Here is a 20456-nt window from a genome sequence, read left to right on the forward strand (position 1 = left end):
TGAGACACTATAGCGTGTGTATTAGGACAGAGTGTGTGATCTGAGACAATATAGCGTGTGTATTAGGACAGAGTGTGTGATCTGAGACAATATAGCGTGTGTATTAGGACAGAGTGTGTGATCTGAGACACTATAGCGTGTGTATTTGGACAGAGTGTGTGATCTGAGACAATATAGCGTGTGTATTAGGACAGAGTGTGTGATCTGAGACACTATAGCGTGTGTATTAGGTCAGAGTGTGTGATCTGAGACAATATAGCGTGTGTATTAGGACAGAGTGTGTGATCTGAGACAATATAGCGTGTGTATTAGGACAGAGTGTGTGATCTGAGACAATATAGCGTGTGTATTAGGACAGAGTGTGTGATCTGAGACACTATAGCGTGTGTATTAGGTCAGAGTGTGTGATCTGAGACAATATAGCGTGTGTATTAGGACAGAGTGTGTGATCTGAGACACTATAGCGTGTGTATTAGGACAGAGTGTGTGATCTGAGACACTATAGCGTGTGTATTAGGACAGAGTGTGTGATCTGAGACACTATAGCGTGTGTATTAGGACAGAGTGTGTGATCTGAGACACTATAGCGTGTGTATTAGGACAGAGTGTGTGATCTGAGACAATATAGCGTGTGTATTAGGACAGAGTGTGTGATCTGAGACAATATAGCGTGTGTATTAGGACAGAGTGTGTGATCTGAGACAATATAGCGTGTGTATTAGGACAGAGTGTGTGATCTGAGACACTATAGCGTGTGTATTAGGACAGAGTGTGTGATCTGAGACAATATAGCGTGTGTATTAGGACAGAGTGTGTGATCTGAGACACTACAGTGTGTGTATTAGGTCAGAGTCTGTGATATGAGACACTATAGCGTGTGTATTAGGACAGAGTGTGTGATCTGAGACACTATAGCGTGTGTATTAGGTCAGAGTGTGTGATATGAGACACTATAGCGTGTGTATTAGGACAGAGTGTGTGATATGAGACACTATAGCGTGTGTGTTAGGACAGAGTGTGTGATCTGAGACACTACAGCGTGTGTATTAGGTCAGAGTGTGTGATATGAGACAATATAGCGTGTGTATTAGGACAGAGTGTGTGATCTGAGACAATATAGCGTGTGTATTAGGACAGAGTGTGTGATCTGAGACAATATAGCGTGTGTATTAGGACAGAGTGTGTGATCTGAGACACTATAGCGTGTGTATTTGGACAGAGTGTGTGATCTGAGACAATATAGCGTGTGTATTAGGACAGAGTGTGTGATCTGAGACAATATAGCGTGTGTATTAGGACAGAGTGTGTGATCTGAGACAATATAGCGTGTGTATTAGGACAGAGTGTGTGATCTGAGACACTATAGCGTGTGTATTAGGACAGAGTGTGTGATCTGAGACACTATAGCGTGTGTATTAGGACAGAGTGTGTGATCTGAGACACTATAGCGTGTGTATTAGGTCAGAGTGTGTGATCTGAGACACTACAGCGTGTGTATTAGGACAGAGTGTGTGATCTGAGACACTATAGCGTGTGTATTAGGTCAGAGTGTGTGATCTGAGACACTACAGTGTGTGTATTAGGACAGAGTGTGTGATCTGAGACACTATAGCGTGTGTATTAGGACAGAGTGTGTGATCTGAGACACTACAGCGTGTGTATTAGGTCAGAGTGTGTGATCTGAGACACTATAGCGTGTGTATTAGGACAGAGTGTGTGATCTGAGACACTATAGCGTGTGTATTAGGACAGAGTGTGTGATCTGAGACAATATAGCGTGTGTATTAGGACAGAGTGTGTGATCTGAGACACTACAGTGTGTGTATTAGGTCAGAGTCTGTGATATGAGACACTATAGCGTGTGTATTAGGACAGAGTGTGTGATCTGAGACACTATAGCGTGTGTATTAGGTCAGAGTGTGTGATATGAGACACTATAGCGTGTGTATTAGGACAGAGTGTGTGATATGAGACACTATAGCGTGTGTGTTAGGACAGAGTGTGTGATCTGAGACACTATAGCGTGTGTATTAGGTCAGAGTGTGTGATATGAGACACTATAGCGTGTGTATTAGGACAGAGTGTGTGATCTGAGACACTACAGTGTGTGTATTAGGTCAGAGTGTGTGATCTGAGACACTATAGCGTGTGTATTGGGACAGAGTGTGTGATCTGAGACAATATAGCGTGTGCATTAGGACAGAGTGTGTGATCTGAGACACTTCAGTGTGTGTATTAGGTCAGAGTGTGTGATCTGAGACACTATAGCGTGTGTATTGGGACAGAGTGTGTGATCTGAGACAATATAGCGTGTGCATTAGGACAGAGTGTGTGATCTGAGACACTATAGCGTGTGTATTAGGACAGAGTGTGTGATCTGAGACACTATAGCGTGTGTATTAGGACAGAGTGTGTGATCTGAGACAATATAGCGTGTGTATTAGGACAGACTGTGTGATCTGAGACACTATAGCGTGTGTATTAGGACAGAGTGTGTGATCTGAGACACTTTAGCGTGTGTATTAGGACAGAGTGTGTGATCTGAGACACTATAGCGTGTGTATTAGGACAGAGTGTGTGATCTGAGACACTATAGCGTGTGTATTAGGACAGAGTGTGTGATCTGAGACACTACAGTGTGTGTATTAGGTCAGAGTGTGTGATCTGAGACACTATAGCGTGTGTATTAGGTCAGAGTGTGTGATCTGAGACACTACAGTGTGTGTATTAGGTCAGAGTGTGTGATCTGAGACACTATAGCGTGTGTATTAGGACAGAGTGTGTGATCTGAGACACTACAGTGTGTGTATTAGGTCAGAGTGTGTGATCTGAGACACTATAGCGTGTGTATTAGGACAGAGTGTGTGATCTGAGACACTAAAGTGTGTGTATTAGGTCAGAGTGTGTGTTCTGAGACACTATAGCGTGTGTATTAGGTCAGAGTGTGTGATCTGAGACACTAAAGCGTGTGTATTAGGTCAGAGTGTGTGTTCTGAGACACTATAGCGTGTGTATTAGGACAGAGTGTGTGATCTGAGACACTATAGCGTGTGTATTAGGACAGAGTGTGTGATCTGAGACACTATAGCGTGTGTATTGGGACAGAGTGTGTGATCTGAGACAATATAGCGTGTGCATTAGGACAGAGTGTGTGATCTGAGACACTATAGCGTGTGTATTAGGACAGAGTGTGTGATCTGAGACACTATAGCGTGTGTATTAGGACAGAGTGTGTGATCTGAGACAATATAGCGTGTGTATTAGGACAGACTGTGTGATCTGAGACACTATAGCGTGTGTATTAGGACAGAGTGTGTGATCTGAGACACTTTAGCGTGTGTATTAGGACAGAGTGTGTGATCTGAGACACTATAGCGTGTGTATTAGGACAGAGTGTGTGATCTGAGACACTATAGCGTGTGTATTAGGTCAGAGTGTGTGATCTGAGACACTATAGCGTGTGTATTAGGTCAGAGTGTGTGATCTGAGACACTACAGTGTGTGTATTAGGACAGAGTGTGTGATCTGAGACACTATAGCGTGTGTATTAGGACAGAGTGTGTGATCTGAGACACTATAGCGTGTGTATTGGGACAGAGTGTGTGATCTGAGACACTATAGCGTGTGTATTAGGACAGAGTGTGTGATCTGAGACACTATAGCGTGTGTATTAGGACAGAGTGTGTGATCTGAGACACTATAGCGTGTGTATTAGGTCAGAGTGTGTGTTCTGAGACACTATAGCGTGTGTATTAGGTCAGAGTGTGTGATCTGAGACACTATAGCGTGTGTATTAGGTCAGAGTGTGTGATCTGAGACACTAAAGCGTGTGTATTAGGTCAGAGTGTGTGTTCTGAGACACTATAGCGTGTGTATTAGGTCAGAGTGTGTGATCTGAGACACTATAGCGTGTGTATTAGGTCAGAGTGTGTGATCTGAGACACTAAAGCGTGTGTATTAGGTCAGAGTGTGTGATCTGAGACACTATAGCGTGTGTATTAGGTCAGAGTGTGTGTTCTGAGACACTATAGCGTGTGTATTAGGACAGAGTGTGTGATCTGAGACACTAAAGTGTGTGTATTAGGTCAGAGTGTGTGTTCTGAGACACTATAGCGTGTGTATTAGGTCAGAGTGTGTGATCTGAGACACTATAGCGTGTGTATTAGGACAGAGTGTGTGATCTGAGACACTAAAGCGTGTGTATTAGGTCAGAGTGTGTGATCTGAGACAATATAGCGTGTGTATTAGGTCAGAGTGTGTGATCTGAGACACTATAGCGTGTGTATTAGGACAGAGTGTGTGATCTGAGACACTATAGCGTGTGTATTAGGTCAGAGTGTGTGTTCTGAGACACTATAGCGTGTGTATTAGGTCAGAGTGTGTGATCTGAGACACTATAGCGTGTGTATTAGGTCAGAGTGTGTGATCTGAGACACTATAGCGTGTGTATTAGGACAGAGTGTGTGATCTGAGACACTAAAGTGTGTGTATTAGGTCAGAGTGTGTGTTCTGAGACACTATAGCGTGTGTATTAGGTCAGAGTGTGTGATCTGAGACACTATAGCGTGTGTATTAGGTCAGAGTGTGTGATCTGAGACACTACAGTGTGTGTATTAGGACAGAGTGTGTGATCTGAGACACTATAGCGTGTGTATTAGGACAGAGTGTGTGATCTGAGACACTATAGCGTGTGTATTGGGACAGAGTGTGTGATCTGAGACACTATAGCGTGTGTATTGGGACAGAGTGTGTGATCTGAGACACTATAGCGTGTGTATTAGGACAGAGTGTGTGATCTGAGACACTATAGCGTGTGTATTGGGACAGAGTGTGTGATCTGAGACACTAAAGCGTGTGTATTAGGACAGAGTGTGTGATCTGAGACACTACAGCGTGTGTATTAGGTCAGAGTGTGTGATCTGAGACACTATAGCGTGTGTATTAGGACAGAGTGTGTGATCTGAGACACTATAGCGTGTGTATTAGGACAGAGTGTGTGATCTGAGACAATATAGCGTGTGTATTAGGACAGAGTGTGTGATCTGAGACACTACAGTGTGTGTATTAGGTCAGAGTCTGTGATATGAGACACTATAGCGTGTGTATTAGGACAGAGTGTGTGATCTGAGACACTATAGCGTGTGTATTAGGTCAGAGTGTGTGATATGAGACACTATAGCGTGTGTATTAGGACAGAGTGTGTGATATGAGACACTATAGCGTGTGTGTTAGGACAGAGTGTGTGATCTGAGACACTATAGCGTGTGTATTAGGTCAGAGTGTGTGATATGAGACACTATAGCGTGTGTATTAGGACAGAGTGTGTGATCTGAGACACTACAGTGTGTGTATTAGGTCAGAGTGTGTGATCTGAGACACTATAGCGTGTGTATTGGGACAGAGTGTGTGATCTGAGACAATATAGCGTGTGCATTAGGACAGAGTGTGTGATCTGAGACACTTCAGTGTGTGTATTAGGTCAGAGTGTGTGATCTGAGACACTATAGCGTGTGTATTGGGACAGAGTGTGTGATCTGAGACAATATAGCGTGTGCATTAGGACAGAGTGTGTGATCTGAGACACTATAGCGTGTGTATTAGGACAGAGTGTGTGATCTGAGACACTATAGCGTGTGTATTAGGACAGAGTGTGTGATCTGAGACAATATAGCGTGTGTATTAGGACAGACTGTGTGATCTGAGACACTATAGCGTGTGTATTAGGACAGAGTGTGTGATCTGAGACACTTTAGCGTGTGTATTAGGACAGAGTGTGTGATCTGAGACACTATAGCGTGTGTATTAGGACAGAGTGTGTGATCTGAGACACTATAGCGTGTGTATTAGGACAGAGTGTGTGATCTGAGACACTACAGTGTGTGTATTAGGTCAGAGTGTGTGATCTGAGACACTATAGCGTGTGTATTAGGTCAGAGTGTGTGATCTGAGACACTACAGTGTGTGTATTAGGTCAGAGTGTGTGATCTGAGACACTATAGCGTGTGTATTAGGACAGAGTGTGTGATCTGAGACACTACAGTGTGTGTATTAGGTCAGAGTGTGTGATCTGAGACACTATAGCGTGTGTATTAGGACAGAGTGTGTGATCTGAGACACTAAAGTGTGTGTATTAGGTCAGAGTGTGTGATCTGAGACACTATAGCGTGTGTATTAGGACAGAGTGTGTGATCTGAGACACTATAGCGTGTGTATTAGGACAGAGTGTGTGATCTGAGACACTATAGCGTGTGTATTAGGTCAGAGTGTGTGATCTGAGACACTAAAGCGTGTGTATTAGGTCAGAGTGTGTGTTCTGAGACACTATAGCGTGTGTATTAGGACAGAGTGTGTGATCTGAGACACTATAGCGTGTGTATTAGGACAGAGTGTGTGATCTGAGACACTATAGCGTGTGTATTGGGACAGAGTGTGTGATCTGAGACAATATAGCGTGTGCATTAGGACAGAGTGTGTGATCTGAGACACTATAGCGTGTGTATTAGGACAGAGTGTGTGATCTGAGACACTATAGCGTGTGTATTAGGACAGAGTGTGTGATCTGAGACAATATAGCGTGTGTATTAGGACAGACTGTGTGATCTGAGACACTATAGCGTGTGTATTAGGACAGAGTGTGTGATCTGAGACACTTTAGCGTGTGTATTAGGACAGAGTGTGTGATCTGAGACACTATAGCGTGTGTATTAGGACAGAGTGTGTGATCTGAGACACTATAGCGTGTGTATTAGGACAGAGTGTGTGATCTGAGACACTACAGTGTGTGTATTAGGTCAGAGTGTGTGATCTGAGACACTATAGCGTGTGTATTAGGTCAGAGTGTGTGATCTGAGACACTACAGTGTGTGTATTAGGACAGAGTGTGTGATCTGAGACACTATAGCGTGTGTATTAGGACAGAGTGTGTGATCTGAGACACTATAGCGTGTGTATTGGGACAGAGTGTGTGATCTGAGACACTATAGCGTGTGTATTAGGACAGAGTGTGTGATCTGAGACACTATAGCGTGTGTATTAGGACAGAGTGTGTGATCTGAGACACTATAGCGTGTGTATTAGGTCAGAGTGTGTGTTCTGAGACACTATAGCGTGTGTATTAGGTCAGAGTGTGTGATCTGAGACACTATAGCGTGTGTATTAGGTCAGAGTGTGTGATCTGAGACACTAAAGCGTGTGTATTAGGTCAGAGTGTGTGTTCTGAGACACTATAGCGTGTGTATTAGGTCAGAGTGTGTGATCTGAGACACTATAGCGTGTGTATTAGGTCAGAGTGTGTGATCTGAGACACTAAAGCGTGTGTATTAGGTCAGAGTGTGTGATCTGAGACACTATAGCGTGTGTATTAGGTCAGAGTGTGTGTTCTGAGACACTATAGCGTGTGTATTAGGACAGAGTGTGTGATCTGAGACACTAAAGTGTGTGTATTAGGTCAGAGTGTGTGTTCTGAGACACTATAGCGTGTGTATTAGGTCAGAGTGTGTGATCTGAGACACTATAGCGTGTGTATTAGGACAGAGTGTGTGATCTGAGACACTAAAGCGTGTGTATTAGGTCAGAGTGTGTGTTCTGAGACACTATAGCGTGTGTATTAGGTCAGAGTGTGTGTTCTGAGACACTATAGCGTGTGTATTAGGTCAGAGTGTGTGATCTGAGACACTATAGCGTGTGTATTAGGTCAGAGTGTGTGATCTGAGACACTATAGCGTGTGTATTAGGACAGAGTGTGTGATCTGAGACACTAAAGTGTGTGTATTAGGTCAGAGTGTGTGTTCTGAGACACTATAGCGTGTGTATTAGGTCAGAGTGTGTGATCTGAGACACTATAGCGTGTGTATTAGGTCAGAGTGTGTGATCTGAGACACTACAGTGTGTGTATTAGGACAGAGTGTGTGATCTGAGACACTATAGCGTGTGTATTAGGACAGAGTGTGTGATCTGAGACACTATAGCGTGTGTATTGGGACAGAGTGTGTGATCTGAGACACTATAGCGTGTGTATTGGGACAGAGTGTGTGATCTGAGACACTATAGCGTGTGTATTAGGACAGAGTGTGTGATCTGAGACACTATAGCGTGTGTATTGGGACAGAGTGTGTGATCTGAGACACTAAAGCGTGTGTATTAGGACAGAGTGTGTGTTCTGAGACACTATAGCGTGTGTATTAGGACAGAGTGTGTGATCTGAGACACTATAGCGTGTGTATTAGGTCAGAGTGTGTGATCTGAGACACTATAGCGTGTGTATTAGGTCAGAGTGTGTGTTCTGAGACACTAAAGCGTGTGTATTAGGTCAGAGTGTGTGATCTGAGACACTACATCGTGTGTATTAGGTCAGAGTGTGTGATCTGAGACACTATAGCGTGTGTATTAGGTCAGAGTGTGTGATCTGAGACACTATAGCGTGTGTATTAGGTCAGAGTGTGTGATCTGAGACACTATAGCGTGTGTATTAGGACAGAGTGTGTGATCTGAGACACTACATCGTGTGTATTAGGTCAGAGTGTGTGATCTGAGACACTACAGCGTGTGTATTAGGTCAGAGTGTGTGATCTGAGACACTATAGCGTGTGTATTAGGTCAGAGTGTGTGATCTGAGACACTACAGCGTGTGTATTAGGTCAGAGTGTGTGATCTGAGACACTATAGCGTGTGTATTAGGTCAGAGTGTGTGATCTGAGACACTATAGCGTGTGTATTAGGTCAGAGTGTGTGATCTGAGACACTATAGCGTGTGTATTAGGACAGAGTGTGTGATCTGAGACACTATAGCGTGTGTATTAGGTCAGAGTGTGTGATCTGAGACACTAAAGCGTGTGTATTAGGTCAGAGTGTGTGATCTGAGACACTATAGCGTGTGTATTAGGACAGAGTGTGTGATCTGAGACACTATAGCGTGTGTATTAGGTCAGAGTGTGTGATCTGAGACACTATAGCGTGTGTATTAGGTCAGAGTGTGTGATCTGAGACACTACAGCGTGTGTATTAGGTCAGAGTGTGTGATCTGAGACACTATAGCGTGTGTATTAGGTCAGAGTGTGTGATCTGAGACACTATAGCGTGTGTATTAGGACAGAGTGTGTGATCTGAGACACTATAGCGTGTGTATTAGGACAGAGTGTGTGATCTGAGACACTATAGCGTGTGTATTAGGACAGAGTGTGTGATCTGAGACACTATAGCGTGTGTATTAGGACAGAGTGTGTGATCTGAGACACTATAGCGTGTGTATTAGGTCAGAGTGTGTGATCTGAGACACTAAAGCGTGTGTATTAGGTCAGAGTGTGTGATCTGAGACACTATAGCGTGTGTATTAGGACAGAGTGTGTGATCTGAGACACTATAGCGTGTGTATTAGGTCAGAGTGTGTGATCTGAGACACTATAGCGTGTGTATTAGGTCAGAGTGTGTGATCTGAGACACTACATCGTGTGTATTAGGACAGAGTGTGTGATCTGAGACACTATAGCGTGTGTATTAGGTCAGAGTGTGTGATCTGAGACACTACAGCGTGTGTATTAGGTCAGAGTGTGTGATCTGAGACACTACATCGTGTGTATTAGGACAGAGTGTGTGATCTGAGACACTATAGCGTGTGTATTAGGTCAGAGTGTGTGATCTGAGACACTAAAGCGTGTGTATTAGGTCAGAGTGTGTGATCTGAGACACTACAGTGTGTGTATTAGGTCAGAGTGTGTGATCTGAGACACTATAGCGTGTGTATTAGGACAGAGTGTGTGATCTGAGACACTACAGTGTGTGTATTAGGTCAGAGTGTGTGATCTGAGACACTATAGCGTGTGTATTAGGACAGAGTGTGTGATCTGAGACACTATAGCGTGTGTATTAGGTCAGAGTGTGTGATCTGAGACACTATAGCGTGTGTATTAGGTCAGAGTGTGTGATCTGAGACACTATAGCGTGTGTATTAGGTCAGAGTGTGTGATCTGAGACACTATAGCGTGTGTATTAGGTCAGAGTGTGTGATCTGAGACACTATAGCGTGTGTATTAGGACAGAGTGTGTGATCTGAGACACTATAGCGTGTGTATTAGGTCAGAGTGTGTGATCTGAGACACTATAGCGTGTGTATTAGGTCAGAGTGTGTGATCTGAGACACTATAGCGTGTGTATTAGGACAGAGTGTGTGATCTGAGACACTATAGCGTGTGTATTAGGTCAGAGTGTGTGATCTGAGACACTATAGCGTGTGTATTAGGACAGAGTGTGTGATCTGAGACACTAAAGCGTGTGTATTAGGTCAGAGTGTGTGTTCTGAGACACTATAGCGTGTGTATTAGGTCAGAGTGTGTGTTCTGAGACACTATAGCGTGTGTATTAGGTCAGAGTGTGTGATCTGAGACACTATAGCGTGTGTATTAGGACAGAGTGTGTGATCTGAGACACTATAGCGTGTGTATTAGGACAGAGTGTGTGATCTGAGACACTACAGTGTGTGTATTAGGTCAGAGTGTGTGATCTGAGACACTACAGCGTGTGTATTAGGTCAGAGTGTGTGATCTGAGACACTACATCGTGTGTATTAGGACAGAGTGTGTGATCTGAGACACTATAGCGTGTGTATTAGGACAGAGTGTGTGATCTGAGACACTATAGCGTGTGTATTAGGTCAGAGTGTGTGATCTGAGACACTACAGCGTGTGTATTAGGTCAGAGTGTGTGATCTGAGACACTATAGCGTGTGTATTAGGACAGAGTGTGTGATCTGAGACACTATAGCGTGTGTATTAGGTCAGAGTGTGTGATCTGAGACACTACTGTGTGTGTATTAGGTCAGAGTGTGTGATCTGAGACACTACAGCGTGTGTATTAGGTCAGAGTGTGTGATCTGAGACACTATAGCGTGTGTATTAGGACAGAGTGTGTGATCTGAGACACTATAGCGTGTGTATTAGGTCAGAGTGTGTGATCTGAGACACTATAGCGTGTGTATTAGGTCAGAGTGTGTGATCTGAGACACTATAGCATGTGTATTAGGTCAGAGTGTGTGATCTGAGACACTACTGTGTGTGTATTAGGTCAGAGTGTGTGATCTGAGACACTACAGCGTGTGTATTAGGTCAGAGTGTGTGATCTGAAACACTATAGCGTGTGTATTAGGACAGAGTGTGTGATCTGAGACACTATAGCGTGTGTATTAGGTCAGAGTGTTTGATCTGAGACACTATAGCGTGTGTATTAGGTCAGAGTGTGTGATCTGAGACACTATAGCGTGTGTATTAGGACAGAGTGTGTGATCTGAGACACTACAGCGTGTGTATTAGGTCAGAGTGTGTGATCTGAGACACTATAGCGTGTGTATTAGGTCAGAGTGTGTGATCTGAGACACTATAGCGTGTGTATTAGGTCAGAGTGTGTGATCTGAGACACTATAGCGTGTGTTTTAGGACAGAGTGTGTGATCTGAGACACTATAGCGTGTGTATTAGGACAGAGTGTGTGATCTGAGACACTATAGCGTGTGTATTAGGTCAGAGTGTTTGATCTGAGACACTATAGCGTGTGTATTAGGTCAGAGTGTTTGATCTGAGACACTATAGCGTGTGTATTAGGACAGAGTGTGTGATCTGAGACACTATAGCGTGTGTTTTAGGACAGAGTGTGTGATCTGAGACACTATAGCGTGTGTATTAGGACAGAGTGTGTGATCTGAGACACTATAGCGTGTGTATTAGGTCAGAGTGTTTGATCTGAGACACTATAGCGTGTGTATTAGGACAGAGTGTGTGATCTGAGACACTATAGCGTGTGTATTAGGACAGAGTGTGTGATCTGAGACACTATAGCGTGTGTATTAGGACAGAGTGTGTGATCTGAGACACTATAGCGTGTGTATTAGGACAGAGTGTGTGATCTGAGACACTATAGCGTGTGTATTAGGACAGAGTGTGTGATCTGAGACACTATAGCGTGTGTATTAGGACAGAGTGTGTGATCTGAGACACTACAGTGTGTGTATTAGGTCAGAGTGTGTGATCTGAGACACTATAGCGTGTGTATTAGGTCAGAGTGTGTGATCTGAGACACTATAGCGTGTGTATTTGGACAGAGTGTGTGATCTGAGACACTACAGGGTGTGTCTTAGGTCAGAGTGTGTGATCTGAGACACTATAGCGTGTGTATTAGGTCAGAGTGTGTGATCTGAGACACTATAGCGTGTGTATTAGGTCAGAGTGTGTGATCTGAGACACTACAGGGTGTGTCTTAGGTCAGAGTGTGTGTTTGATCATAGTGTGTGTTCTGTGACACTACTGGATGTGGGTTCGGTCAAAGTGTTTGAACGTCAAGTTCTGACTGTGGATCATCCCAATGGCAAACTGAGTCCTTGTGAGGAATGGGTGTGCATGGTGAGAGTTCAGTCCTGTTGCTGACTTAATGTACTCTCGGTCATCTTGGGACCACCATCCAGCCAGTGGTGCCATTCTTCCATGGCTACTTTCATGGCCATGAGCTCCCTCTCACAAATGTCATCGTTGGGTTCAGCTAGCGAAAGCTTCTTTGAAAAGAAGGCGATGGGGTGGAGTTTGGGTTTCTCTCAAAATCTCTGTGATAACTCCCCCTGTTTCAGAGGCATCCACTTCCATGATGAAATGCTTGGAGTTGTTAGGATGTTTAAGTGTGGGGCCGAGGTGAAGGCCTCCTTGAGGCACCCAAATATTTGGCTTTCTGAGGGTTTGCACTTCTGCTTCTTGGGTTCCTTCATGAGTAGAGAACTCAGGGGTGAGGTGATGGTGCTAAACTCCATGGTGAACCTCCTACAGCAGTTTGCAAACCCAGTGAATTTTTGCAGTTCCTTTACAGTCATGGGAATGAGCCAGTGGGTGGCAGCCATGTCCTTGTCTTGGTCCATGAATGCACCCTCTGGGCTTATAATATATCCAAGGAATTTGATCCTTGCCACATGAAATTGGCACTATTTCTCCTTTCACATCCAGTTGGTTCTGCAGCAACTCTGCAAGGACCCTTCAGCTATGGCGAATGTGCATCTCTTTGCTTGGGGAGTAGATCAAGATATTGTCAATATAACTTATAACGAAGTTGCCCAGCACATTCTTGTAGCATATCATTAATTAGGTAATGAAAGTGTAGGTATCATACCGCCATCTTGTGTCAGAACTACAATTCCCAGGCAACTTCCGTGTGACCTACGTCACGCGTGGGCGGGATCACCTACGTCAGTCTGCCATGCACGCATAAATCCAAGCGGAAGTTCCACCATCTTGCTCTCTCACGTCTAGCTCCCGATGGATCTGGATGTATAAAGAGGCGCGCTCTCCACCCAGAAAGACGTCTTCTTTCTTGCAAGATCCATCACTCAGCGCGATTTTGCTTCTTACCCTTGGCAAAGGTAAACTCTAGAATCTTTAAACTCAACCTGAGTTACAACCGGTTTACTTGCATTAGAAGTGACGTCACGACTGCAGCCCAGGCAGTCAAAAGTTAAGAAGCGATTGAATCCTTTTTAACTCAAAAGCGCTGTGCATCTTATTCTGATCAGAGACTTTTCCTCACGAACGCTGAGATTCGGACCAAGAACCCTCTGCTTTCCACGGGAACCACCCAAGTGCTCCGCTGGACCCGAAAGTTTTCTGCGCCTCCATCACGAGCGGCTCACGTGCTCCCACGGCGAGGCCTGAAGCTACACCAGCGAATAGTTCTTCATATCTTGCTAAAGGCAGGATTAAGTAAGATTTTGGCATTTGGGCATAATTAGGATAGTCTTAGGAATTTGCTTTTATTTGAAATAGTGTGAATTTAAACCCAGGTTTATCTGTTACACTCTTAGACACGCAGCGTGTTGATTTATTTTGTTCTATGTTCTCTCAATTGTTTAATAGATAGGCTGCGCATGCTTCTCTCTTTTATTCTTACTAACAATATAATTTCATTATTATACATCTGGCGGCACGGTGGTGTAGTGGTTAGCGCTGTCGCCTCACAGCAAGAAGGTCCTGGGTTCGAGCCCCGGGGCCGGCGAGGGCCTTTCTGTGTGGAGTTTGCATGTTCTCCCCGTGTCCGCGTGGGTTTCCTCCGGGTGCTCCGGTTTCCCCCACAGTCCAAAGACATGCAGGTTAGGTTAACTGGTGACTCTAAATTGAGCGTAGGTGTGAATGTGAGTGTGAATGGTTGTCTGTGTCTATGTGTCAGCCCTGTGATGACCTGGCGACTTGTCCAGGGTGTACCCCGCCTTTCGCCCGTAGTCAGCTGGGATAGGCTCCAGCTTGCCTGCGACCCTGTAGAAGGATAAAGCGGCTAGAGATAATGTGATGTGTGAATGTGTATTATACATCTTGATCTCATTAAGATTTCAGTGGATTCAGTATGGTTATGAGCTAGTGGGTTAGCTACAGCTTCCCTTTTTGTCTGCTTAGCAACACAAAAAGCTAATCAAGGCCTACCATGTGCTCAGCAGGCCATCAGGCCTGATAAACCACACCTCAGCTAGAAATCCACAAGTTAGCTTTTAGTTAGCTACGGCTAATACCCTTGTCTTTAGCAACACGTGCTCAGTAGGCCTCACCAGGCCTAACAGACACACTTTAGCTAGGCCATAGGGCCTTTAGCAAACTCACACTAGCAACACAAGGCTAAACACAGAGCTAATCCTTTGTTCTGTTTAGATAACATTCTTTTGTTTAGCTACCAACAAGCTAGGCCTCCACCACGTGTAGTTAGCTACACGAGGCTAAACACATGGTCAAGTCCTTCACACTCTCTCTCTCTCTCACACACACACACACACACACACCTCACTGCTTGTATATATTGATTTATTATTTTACCTTTTTATCTTTGTATAATAAATTCATTTATTAAACAAACTGTTTATTTGTGTGAACAACAATATCTGAAATCCCCAATCTTCTCGAAGAATTCAAAAGGGTGCAAATGTTATATGGTAAGTGATCTTAATAATTTGGAAATGTACCATAATTTAGCTGTTTGGTAACTTATTATTAAGCACCAGGATTAATGGTATGATTCACTAAATGATTCATTGAACGATTCACCAAATGATTCACTAAACGATTCATTGAACGATTCACCAAATGATTCACTAAACGATTCATTGAATGATTCACCAAATGATTCACTAAACGATTCATTGAACGATTCACTAAATGATTCACTGAATGAGACTGATTCTATGGTATGATTCACTTCAAGTGAGTCAAAGTAAATGATTCAATGGGATTGATTCATTTTAATTATTAACCTTCAAAATTTAATGAGACTGATTTAACGAGATTGATCACTTAATTTCAATAATTAACTGATTGCACCCACAAAAGAATGCTGGTGCTCAAGATAACCCAGATGGCATCATGCAGTACCCAAAGTGGCCAAAGGTGGTCCTAAAGGCCATCTTCCACATGCCACCCCTGCAGATATTCAAGTTGTAGGCACTACATAGGTCCAACTTGGAGAAGGTTTTGGCCTCTCCTAGTCAATCCAATGCAGAAGAGACAAAGGGCAGAAGATAATTATGCCAGACTATAACTTGATTCAGTCCCTGGTATTCTATACAAGTCTGCAGGCTGCCCCCTTTCTTCTTCACGAAAAAGAAGCCTGTGGATGCTGCCGAGACTGAGGGATGAATGCACTCATTACAAAGCTTCCCAAAAGCGTTTAACCCTTGATATGCAGATTTGAGGGCCAGCTCATTTTAGCCACTACCAGCGGCTTACAGGCGGAAGTTGAACACAAACTCCACGGCACTCAAGTTGCCCTTCTTGAGGGTGAGGAGTCTCTCTCTAACCTCTTTGCCCTCAGGAGAGTGGCTGAACACCTGTTGGGATTAGCTGGAGGAAGCATTCATAGGATGAAGTGTGTTCTCCTCCTTGAGGCCAAACTGCAGCAGCCCAGGCTTGTGATTTATTTGTTATTTGCGCTCGGGTTTCTGTCGGTGGGGGGTTTATAGCATCAACTAAGCTGACTTTATGTTAAAACTGTTAATGTTATAGTCATGTTGTCTGTTGTTGCCCAAATGAGGATGGGTTCCCTTTTGGGTCTGGTTTCTCTCGAGGTTTCTTCCTCATGTCATCTGAGGGAGTTTTTCCTTGCCACCGTCGCCACAGGCGTCATCATTGGGGATAGATTAGGGATAAAATTAGCTCATATTTTAAGTTGTTAAAATTCTATAAAGCTGCTTTGCGACAGTGTTTATTGTGAAAAGCGCGAAACAAATAAACTTGACTTGACTTGACGTTAGCAGGTTGATGAACTGAGAGATTTTGGTTCACTCAGAAACCCCTTCTTTACTTTAGAAGTGTCGTAAACAGAGGAGCATGAAGCCTTGACACCTGATGGGATCACCTGCATATTTCTCTGGGCATGCAGTGAGAGGAGAAGCAGATACAGAGGGTGCCACATACAGTGGTGCTTGAAAGTTTGTGAACCCTTTAGAATTTTCTATATTTCTGCATAAATATGACCTAAAACATCATCAGATTTTCACACAAGTCCTAAAAGTAGATAAAGAGAACCCAGTTAAACACATGAGACAAAATTATAATACTTGGTCATTTATTTATTGAGGAAAATGATCCAATATTACATATCTGTGAGTGGCAAAAGTATGTGAACCTCTAGGATTAGCAGTTAATTTGAAGGTGAAATTAGAGTCAGGTGTTTTCAATCAATGGGATGACAATCAGGTGTGAGTGGGCACCCTGTTTTATTTAAAGAACAGGGATCTATCAAAGTCTGATCTTCACAACACATGTTTGTGGAAGTGTATCATGGCAGGAACAAAGGAGATTTCTGAGGACCTCATAAAAAGTGTTGTTGATGCTCATCAGGCTGGAAAAGGTTACAAAACCATCTCTAAAGAGTTTGGACTCCACCAATCCACAGTCAGACAGATTGTGTACAAATGGAGGAAATTCAAGACTATTGTTACCCTCCCCAGGAGTGGTCAACCAACAAAGATCACTCTAAGAGCAAGGAGTGTAATAGTCAGCGAGGTCACAAAGGACCCCAGGGTAACTTCTAAGCAACTGAAGGCCTCTCTCACATTGGCTAATGTTAATGTTCATGAGTCCACCATCAGGAGAACACTGAACAACAATGGTGTGCATGGCAGGGTTGCAAGGAGAAAGCCACTGCTCTCCAAAAAGAACATTGCTGCTCATCTGCAGTTTGCTAAAGATCACGTGGACAAGCCAGAAGGCTATTGGAAAAATGTTTTGTGGACGGATGAGACCAAAATAGAACTTTTTGGTTTAAATGAGAAGCGTTATGTTTGGAGAAAGGAAAACACTGCATTCCAGCATAAGAACCTTATCCCATCTGTGAAACATGGTGGTGGTAGTATCATGGTTTGGGCCTGTTTTGCTGCATCTGGGCCAGGATGGCTTGCCGTTATTGATGGAACAATGAATTCTAAATTATACCAGCGAATTCTAAAGGAAAATGTCAGGACATCTGTCCATGAACTGAATCTCAAGAGAAGGTGGGTCATGCAGCAAGACAACGACCCTAATCACACAAGTCGTTCTACCAAAAATGGTTAAAGAAGAATAAAGTGAATGTTTTGGAATGGCCAAGTCAAAGTCCTGACCTTAATCCAATGGAAATGTTGTGGAAGGACCTGAAGTGAGCAGTTCATGTGAGGAAACCCACCAACATCCCAGAGTTGAAGCTGTTCTGTACAGAGGAACGGGCTAAAATTCCTCCAAGCCGGTGTGCAGGACTGATCAACAGTTACTGGAAACGTTTAGTTGCAGTTATTGCTGCACAAGGGGGTCACACCAGATACTGAAAACAAAGGTTCACATACTTTTGCCACTCACAGATATGTAATATTGGATCATTTTCCTCAATAAATAAATGACCAAGTATAATATTTTTGTCTCATTTGTTTAACTGGGTTCTCTTTATCTACTTTTAGGACTTGTGTGAAAATCTGATGATGTTTTAGGTCATATTTATGCAGAAATATAGAAAATTCTAAAGGGTTCACAAACTTTCAAGCACCACTGTAATTTGTTGTGAATTGTGATGTTGAGTGTGTACATACAGAACAATATTTTATATACACTATATTGCCAAAAGTATTTGCTCACCTGCCTTGACTCACATATGAGCTTAAGTGACATCCCATTCCTAATCCATAGGGTTCAATATGACGTCGGTCCACCCTTTGCAGCTAGAACAGCTTCAACTCTTCTGGGAAGGCTGTCCACAAGGTTTAGGAGTGTGTTTATGGGAATTTTTGACCATTCTTCCAGAAGCGCATCTGTGAGGTCACACACCGATGTTGGACGAGAAGGCCTGGCTCTCAGTCTCCGCTCTAATTCATCCCAAAGGTGTTCTATCGGGTTGAGGTCAGGACTCTGTGCAGGCCAGTCAAGTTCATCCACACCAGACTCTGTCATCCATGTCTTTATGGACCTTGCTTTGTGCACTGGTGCACAGTCCTGCTGGAAGAGGAAGGGCCAGCTCCAAACTGTAAAAACAGTCTGCATGCCGAGGTGCTTGATTTTATACACCTGTGGCCATGGAAGTGATTGGAACACCTGATTCCAATAATTTGGATGGGTGAGCAAATACTTTTGGCAATATAGTGTACATCTGTACTACTAAAGGAAGGCTGTCTGTCTGTTCACCTGTGCAAATTGACACGACTGGATGCACATGCTCCATACGTGATGGCACGGTGGTGTAGTGGTTAGCACTGTCACCTCACAGCAAGAAGGTTCTGGGTTTGAGCCCAGCGGCTAGCGAGGGCCTTTCTGTGTGGAGTTTGCATGTTCTTCCCATGTCTGTGTGGGTTTTCTCTGGGTGCTCCAGTTTCTCCCACAGTTCAAAGACATGCAGTTTGGTTAACGTGGGATGGCCTTGGGCTGAAGTGCCATTGAGCAAGGTACCTAACCCCTACCTGCTCCCCGGGTGCTGTAGTATGTCTGCCCACTGTTGTGTGTGTGTGTGTGTGTGTGTGTGTGTGTGTGTGTGTGTGTGTGTGTGTGTGTGTGTGTGTGTGTGTTCACTGCTTCAGATGAATCTCACTGGGCTTGAGTGTGCATGTGACAAATAAAGGTTTCTACTTTGCACATGGATTGGTGACACCCCAGAGGAGCCCAAGACAACATTTTCAATTTTCCAAAACATGGGATTAGTGCTAATCCAACACACTATTCATTTCCCATAGGCTACATGCTCATGTTAACATACTGCGCGCAACCTCTGTGAGGAATCCCCTCCCCCATCACCTGAGAGTTTCGATTGTATGGGACCTCACAATCAGTGCTCCTCGCCAGAGACTTCCGCTAGGGCCGAGTCTACGTCACTGAGGGGATGTGGGGAGCAATTTACGTCATTGACAGAACACAGTGAAAACATATATCACGTCTCCACTCAACTCTCCACTGAGCCTTCTAGACCTGTGTTACAAGCAGCTGTATGACCAAACCCTAGGACCGACACAGCCCCTGTGGAGAGCACCATTCAGAGGAAATCAGGTCCACGGGCAACAACTACTAGTATAAATATATATTTCAAGGTTAATGAGTCCAGGTGTGTGATCAGTAGGTGAGAGAGTTTGTGGGTGCTGTAGTTTGTGGCAGCCATGTTTGTAGGCCACATGGTGTTCTGGGAGATGTAGTGTGATGCAGATTCTGCCATTGATGTGACACATAACTCGATAATCTGATGTTCAATATTAATTACACAATTAAGGGTTAATGAGAAACAAAAACACAACAATGACTTAATAACAAAACACCAAATCCTGACCTCGAAATGCTGGAAAATTTTCTGAATATGTGTGTGTGTGTGTGTGTGTGTGTGTGTTTACTGTGGAGAATAATAAAGGCTTTATTCATTTCCCCCCCAGAATTCCATGTGTTTATCCCTCCGTGATCTGAGAGAGGATGAGAGGAATGTGTTTCTCCACAGCAGTGTCTCTGGGATTCAGTTTTCCTCCTGATGTGTGTGGATTTCAGCTCAGATTCGACACAGAGAACTCACACCTCCTCAATGTTTACACACTCCGCCTGCGTCACACTGTTCACATACACAACTGATAACTCACTAATTAGCTGCTTAACGAGCAGGTTTACTCACTCGTCGACTCCATCAGTGTCGTGCAGAAATTAATCAAATGTCACAATTTTACAATTTTTAAAGATTTATTTTTTCCCTCTGATTTTCCTGAAAAATCACCTTCAACCAGCAGTTTGAAGAGGAAGTGTTTCACACTGCTTAAAGTGAACACTCAGAACACTACGCACACCCCTGAACACCCTGAACACCATGAACACTCAACACCCTGAACACCTCTAAACACCATGAACACTCTAAATGGTGGTGCAGTGATTAGCACTGTCGGCTTCCAGCAAGAAGGTTCTGAGTTCAATCCCAGTGGCTGACGAGAGCCTTTCTGTGTGGAGTTCGTGTAACAGAGTTTAGCTGTTGATT

General features: G+C 43.8%; 1 protein-coding gene across 1 annotated transcript in view; it reads left to right on the top strand.

Moving 5' to 3' along the window:
- Positions 1-20456, top strand: part of twist3 — a 48406-nt gene that overhangs the window by 26068 nt on the left and 1882 nt on the right. Inside the window, exon 3 of the mRNA XM_060937068.1 lies at positions 19873-20456. This exon is cut by the window's right edge and continues 1882 nt beyond it. The gene's annotated coding sequence lies outside the window, so the exon portion shown is untranslated. The remainder of the gene's footprint in view (positions 1-19872) is intronic.

Source organism: Neoarius graeffei, chromosome 13, assembly GCF_027579695.1.
Source record: "Neoarius graeffei isolate fNeoGra1 chromosome 13, fNeoGra1.pri, whole genome shotgun sequence".
Taxonomy (NCBI): domain Eukaryota; kingdom Metazoa; phylum Chordata; class Actinopteri; order Siluriformes; family Ariidae; genus Neoarius; species Neoarius graeffei.